This window comes from Urocampus carinirostris, chromosome 6 (assembly GCF_059441175.1).
Source record: "Urocampus carinirostris isolate Australia breed hairy pipefish chromosome 6, RoL_Ucar_1.0, whole genome shotgun sequence".
NCBI lineage: Eukaryota > Metazoa > Chordata > Actinopteri > Syngnathiformes > Syngnathidae > Urocampus > Urocampus carinirostris.
In genome coordinates, this window is record NC_142354.1 from 41,458,666 (window position 1) to 41,465,939 (window position 7,274).

A 7,274-nucleotide genomic window follows, 5' to 3' on the forward strand; every position below is an offset into this window, starting at 1 on the left:
GTCTGATCTCTTTGATCTCTTTGTAGTACTCTGGTTAAACTGACAACAAAGCATATCAAAGAGCTGTCTTTTCACTTTACAGAAAATACATTTTAGAATATCACAATACATTTATAAATCTTTGCATTTTAACAAGATACTTTTAACAAGAGATCGTATAGTGGATTTTTAACGTTTACAATGAATTCAACATGTTTTTCTTTACTCTGAATTTTAACCAACATCATCCTTTTTTTTAATGTATATGAAAAATAGGAATAAAAACAATAATGAGTATAAAAATGGGTACAATTTACCTGCAAATGGATGAGTCACAACATTAGCTTTTTCTGCTGGGTCTGATCTCTTTGATCTCTACAAGGGGAATTAAGATTTAGTAAAACAGAAACAAAACGAAAATAAACCTAAACAGCTTGACAATATCAATCACATTACTATGCATGGTGAGAGATTTGTCAGCTGGGGTTATAAAGTTTAAAATTAACTTATTTTGTGGAGCACCAAAAGATATGTCTTACCTTTGTAGTACTCTGGTTAAACTGACAAAACCCCGCCTCCTGGTCACATGTTAGAAGCCAAAACCAAACCCCACCCCATACCAGCAGATGGCACTGTTGGACTCAGCATTGCAGGACATTTACCAAAAACTATACACATATTTTAGCAGGAATTTCAATAAAATAAAAGTTATTATTACACCCGTTACACATGGAACGGCAAAAATGATGTTGGATTTATTTTCATTTTGTTTCTGTCGCATTTTATGTTCGTTTTGCCGGAGATCAAAGAGATCAAAGCCAGGAGAGAAAGCTTACCACGTGTTGTGAGTCATCATTTTATTCATATTTAGTTTCATTTGTCTTTTATTAGCATATTTGGTATTGGAGTAATCCAAAAGTCATTGAAAGTAATCAAGTTAAAGTAACCCTACCCAAGCCTGATAGATAGATAGATAGATAGATAGATAGATAGATAGATAGATAGATAGATAGATAGATAGATAGATAGATAGATAGATAGATAGGTAGCAGGGTTGGGTAGGTTTACTTTAACTGGATTACTTTCAATTACTTTTGGATTACTCCAATACCAAATATGCTAATAAAAGACAAAAGAAACTAAATATGAATAAAATGACTAAATTTTGTGCAGGCTTGGGGAGTAACAGAATACATGGAACGGCAAAAACGATGTTGGCAAGCTGTTTGGATTTATTTTCATTTTGTTTCTGTCGCATTTTATGTTCGTTTTGCCGGAGATCAAAGCCAGGAGAGAAAGCTTACCACGTGTTGTGAGTCATCATTTTATTCATATGTAGTTTCTTTTGTCTTTTATTAGCATATTTGGTATTGGAGTAATCCAAAAGTAATTGAAAGATTGACTTGGTATAATTGGAAATTATTTGAATGCAACACAAACTTTTTCTTCTTTTTCCCTGGTTTTTAATTCCTTTAAAAAAATCTCATTGTGTTTATTTTTTCCTAGCTGTTACTTTTTTCTTTTTGTTCTCTATTTACTTTTTTTACTTTGTTTCTTTATTTTCTTTTTTCTGGCTTTTTTTTTAATTTTTCCTTCTTTTTTCTCTTCCTTTTGTTTATTTTTTCTCGGCTTTTCACTACTTTTTCATTTTGGTATTTTTTTCTTTTTTGTTTTATTCCCCCTTCCTTTAAATCATTTTGTGCATAATTTTACATAATATTTGGTCATATAGGGATGAAAGAAGCAAAAACAACCTGAAGAGCCGTTTGGGACCCGAAAGAGCCGGTTCTCTGTAGTGAGCCGAGCCGAAGTAGCCGGTTCTTGAAAAACTCTACCGACTTTACTCAACTTCGTTCGACTTCGAGATTGACTTGAAAATACCGCATTTAGAAAACAGCGTCAGGGGAACCCGTATATTTTTACCTTCATGCACTGTAACTTTGACTTACTTTGCCTCTTAATTAGCAATTTCGAGCCCTGATTTTTGTGCGCTGGCTAGATTTTCTTGTGCGCTGAGAATGTGTGTGCAGTGCGTGATTGCGCACGCGCGCAGCTTAGAGGGAACATTGGTTGCCAGCTTGCCAGTTTTGTGCCTCGGCACAACACCAGTCCTTCCGTTTGATTGGAGATAAACATTGCCGTCTTCTGTCTTCACAAAAGTGATAGGATTCCAAATCGGGCTTAGAACCTTGCCCACCGCACAGCATGCTAAAAAGACCTGGTTATATTCTTCTGTCGTGATTATTGGTATTTGTGTTGTGGCAATTGCTCTTGGTGCAACTTGACGTGGGCATGTCGATCACGCACTCCGTAATATTAATAAGAATAATGGGTAACCGTCCATGTTTGCATGCAAAGCGGGCAAGCGATGCCAAACCCAATATTTCTGGCACCAATGTAATGACCCTCGATGTGATGATCACATTGTGATCAATGATGCACTCAGTCGCTGATTAAGTCTCGTTGCCAATTTAATGACAAAATAACAAGCGGTACAAACCTTTACACAAGAGCTACTGTTGGTCGTAACTCACACCATTCTTGTGCAAACACTGACCAAATTCAAAGCACAAAACCTCTGCATATGTCGCCCCCCGTGCCTCACGTTATGTCCTATCTTAAAGGGCCCATGCATACCAGCTCATAGATGGTAGTGTGCCCGCTTTGAGACTGGGAGGTCGCTGGTTCGCGCCTCGACCGAGACATACCTAATTGGTATAATGGCGGCGCCCTCTGGCTGCGGCTGCACCGACTCGCTACAACGGGTCAGGTGTATCGACATTTCGTTCTATGTACATTGTTACAAAGAATGACAATACAAAGGAAATTATTATTATTATTATTATGAACACAAACAAATGGTAAATGGTAAATAGTCTGCATTTATATAACGCTTTTCAAGTCAACGAAGACCTCCCAAAGCGCTTTACAGTAACAGTAACAAAAGACATTACAATATATTATATTTTATATAGCTGCATATTTTTATATGCATGTTTTTTAAAGTTGAAGTATTATTCTGCCCATCCATTTTTGCACCACCTATCATCACTAGGGTCGTGGGGAATAGTGTATTGTTATTAAATTTATTCTGTGTTATAAAAAATAAACGTTAATATAAAAGTTAAGTCAAGTCAAGTCATTTTTATTTGTATAGCCCTTAATCACAAAGAGTTATTGCACAGACTATTATTTCAGACTATTATTACACCATCCCCTGATCTGGAACCAACATGAGGGCAAAGAAAAACTCAAAAACCTCAACATGAGGAAAATGAAGAAACCTTGAGAAGGGACCGCACATGTGGTATCCCCCTTTTAGGATTACCAGGCAAAGGATGTTGCAATTACAAATAATACAGAGATATTGTCCACTAAAAGTATAGGTTATTCATATGCTATAGAGTAGAAGTGAGTTTTAAGCTTAGATTTAAACATTTCCACTGAGGTTGCAGATCGGATCTCAGGTTAATCTTTGTATTGTTATAATTATCATTATAAAAGATCCACTAGCTTGCACCCATAGTCACAAACTTACAGTATACAGTTTGCATTGGTAGCGAACACTTACAATTCCTTGACACTTAACTCTATTTACACAAATTAAGGCATTGGGTGTTAAGGAAATTGAAACCAGAGCGCCCCCAGATATCAAATGGACACAACCTCTGACATTCCTAATGATGTCCTCGATCCAGTCTCCTCTTTTATTGGCGTGCAGAGACAAGCTTCTACAATGATGTTTAAAAGGACTGTTTTTTCTAAAATTGTGCTTGTAACCGCACTCACAACATTTGGGCATTTTTATTTTTAAATTGCGACTGTAAAAAGGCAATTTATCATACAAATCTTTTGCTTTGAGACTCCCTGTGATTAAGGGCTATACAAATAAACATGACTTGACTTCTTCCTCCATTCAAACTCGTACTGCTATGCCAGCGGTTTTGGGTCAACAATGTGCACTCATCATGTGGTGATTTGGTGATGACAAGGACTAGAGAGGGGTCTATTGAGTGATAATTAACCATACAAACACTGCATAATTTATTGACTCACAACAAGACAGACAATGTAGACTCTACATTGTAGAGTACAAACATATTTGTGTAAACGTGCTTGATTTATTTTCCAAATGAACAAATTCTTTCAGTATCTTTTTTTTTTGCTCTTTCTTCAGTGTAGCAGTATATATATATATATATCTATATATAGCAGCACGGCGGCGCAGTGGTTAGCGCGTGTGCGACACAGTTCTGAGGTCATGAGATCGAACCTCCTGTGTGGAGTTTGCATGTTCTCCCCGTGCTTGCGTGGGTTTCCACCCACATTCCGAAAAAATGCGTGTCAGGTTAATTGGCCAGTCCAAATTGTCCCTAGATGTGAATGAACGAGCAAATTGTCTGTCTCTGTGTGCCCTGCGACTGGCTGGCAACCAGTTCAGGGTGTCCCCTGACCACTGCCTGAGGACAGCTGGGATGGGCTCCAGCACCCCCGTGACCCTACTGAGGATAAGCGGTGGAGATAATCGATGGATATATATTTATATATTATATATAAAATAAAAACAAAACGTATATGTTGACAGGCATGTCTTTTGTCTTCAACCCACGAAGGGTACTGGTTTCCATGGTTACCAGAAGCAGCCTACTGATCTGACTCAAGATACGGACCGGAATTTAAATTAACACATTGAAAACGTAAAAGGGGTGCATAGCCCCCTTCCTCCTCTAATTGTATACCTGTCATAAAACAATGTATGAGAATTCAGAGAGAGAAAAAATATATAGCAATGCACAATTTGTGTCAATCCTTTAATAATCAATCCCAAATACACAATTGGACATACATACAAAGAGGGGAATTTTACAGACATTAGCAGTAGATTAAAACCAGTTGACAATGTAGATATTAAAATACCGAATATAGTATTTGAACTGTGTGCAATGCAATGTTATATGGCATAAAATATACACAACACACACATTCCCAGGGCCAGCCCAAGACTATTGGCATTGTATCTTTGTGTAAAGATACAGTGGAACCCAAACAGAATTTCAACATTTGAGATCAGTACATTAAAAATAAATGTTACAATGCCTTGCTTTGTTTTAAATAGAAAAGCAAAGTAACATCACCTTGACAGTCAATTTCAAGTGCTAGTAGACAACAAAAGAACAGTAACATTGTTTGATATTCAGAAAAAAAGGCAGATCTATGTGGTGACCAAGCATTCTTTAAAACCGTGGTATTTTGACACCAATTTATTTATATAAACGGTATACTTATGGACCATATTTACAAATTAAAAAAAAAAACACAGCAAGCAAAGATGACACACAAGCTATTATGATAACAAAATGCACAGTTTTTCCGGATCAATTCGATACAAGTTTGACATTAAACAAGAAGTAAAATGCAAGTACTAACACCAAACTATATAGAAATATTGATGAATGAAAATATTTAGTGTTATTTTTAGGTACCGTATTTTCCGCACTATAAGGCGCACCTAAAAGCCTTTATCCTTTTCAAAAGCTGACCATGCGCCTTATAATACAGTGCGCCTTATATATGGATCAATATTAAGTCGCAAAGTCTTGCAACTAAGGCAAGCAGCCGCCGACTAGATTTTCCCCCTAAGGCGAAGTCGTCCGCGGTGTATGCTGGGATTTATACACCGGCATTTCATTTCCTAGCCAATGTGTCAATCATCATTTGAGAGTCATTATTGGCTAAAGTTATTCGGAGGTAAAGGGGGCGGATCTTTTTTATCATTTACAGGCTCGCATAGGCTAAAGGGGCGAAACAAAGCCTGCAATTGGCCGAAAAAGATGAACGTGAATCCCAGTTGGGTTGCACTACGGCATAGAAAAAACATTTTTTACTATTCTGTATTTGTAAATATTTTACTCTCCTGGATTTACTCCACTCACGGTTGTAAGAAGACTATGGTTACGTATCATTATTGAACGTGATGGCTGCAAGAGAACTTAGGTGAGCTATGCGGCTTTATATTTTCCCTGTATCTTGTTTTAGAACGATCTTGATGTTTCTGTGATGAGTCTATTTTTAAACTGAATTCAATTCAAAGTGTTTATTGTCATATGCACAGTAAAGAACCCCGTTTCCCTGCACAATAAAATTCTTACTTTGCTGTCCACAAAGTTGCCAGCAAAAAATAAAATAGAAACTAAGAAATGTTTGGCATTTCTTGAATCCCAAGACTTGTAACATTCCGAATGATATTTGGAACGATGCATTTGAGTGATTAGTGACATCGTACAGACACTGTTTCCGTACATGTCTGAGACACGTATTTGCTTCTTTGCAAGCTTTGGGAATATTAAGGGGGTCATAAGTTTGACTGAACTATCTGACTGTTTTGTCGACGTTCCCATTGTAGCGCCTTATAATCCGTTGCGCCTTATGTATGGAAAATATAGAACCAAAAACTATTTTTTTGGGGCTGCGCCCTATAACCCGGTGCGCCTTATAGTGCGGAAAATACGGTATTTTATCGCAATCAGTAAAATGGTGTGAATCAAATATCGGCTTTTTCCATTCTTTATATGAACTGATTTTGCAAAGAGTTGAGTTGACAGCGTCCACTTGCATGTATGAGGAACATGGTAAAAAAGTCTTCTAGCTAGTGAATGAAAAAAAAATGACCGGAGTGGACAGAAATTTCCCAAACATGGGCAAAATATTCCCTCTCATCACAAAAACAGCAACATGATTAAAATGACTCATTTCTATAAAACGATTTGTGGAACATAAAGTAAAAATGTCGTGGTTTATCATTATTTAACCAACTTTGACACACATTGTAGTTTGCCATTTGTGGGATTCCAAGATATACTGTACAAAACATCTGTTGAATCCATCAATTGAATGAAAGACAATTTTAGAGTTAATATGTACAACTTTATGGTCAAATAGCATATTTTCGATTGTTTCTATGTATAACACCAACAATAGCAAACCTTAAAGTGGAAATAAATTCAAAGCTTTTTGTACTGATTTCGTAAGGGCCCTCGCTCATATAAATATAGCACAAAATAATTTTGTGTTTGTTGAATCTATTAGTAAAAAAAAAAAATAGAAACTTGTTTTTGGCCACCTTAGATTGTTACAATTTTGCTATTTGCTGTCTAAAGAAAACCACATCAAATTTGCTAAGAGCTCATGTAACGCTCAATCATGCTTTAACTGCATTTTGATACAGCCATGATTGGCCCTTACCTGCGAAATGGAACCTACTTTACATGGATTTTTAGAATGGACGATTCATTCAT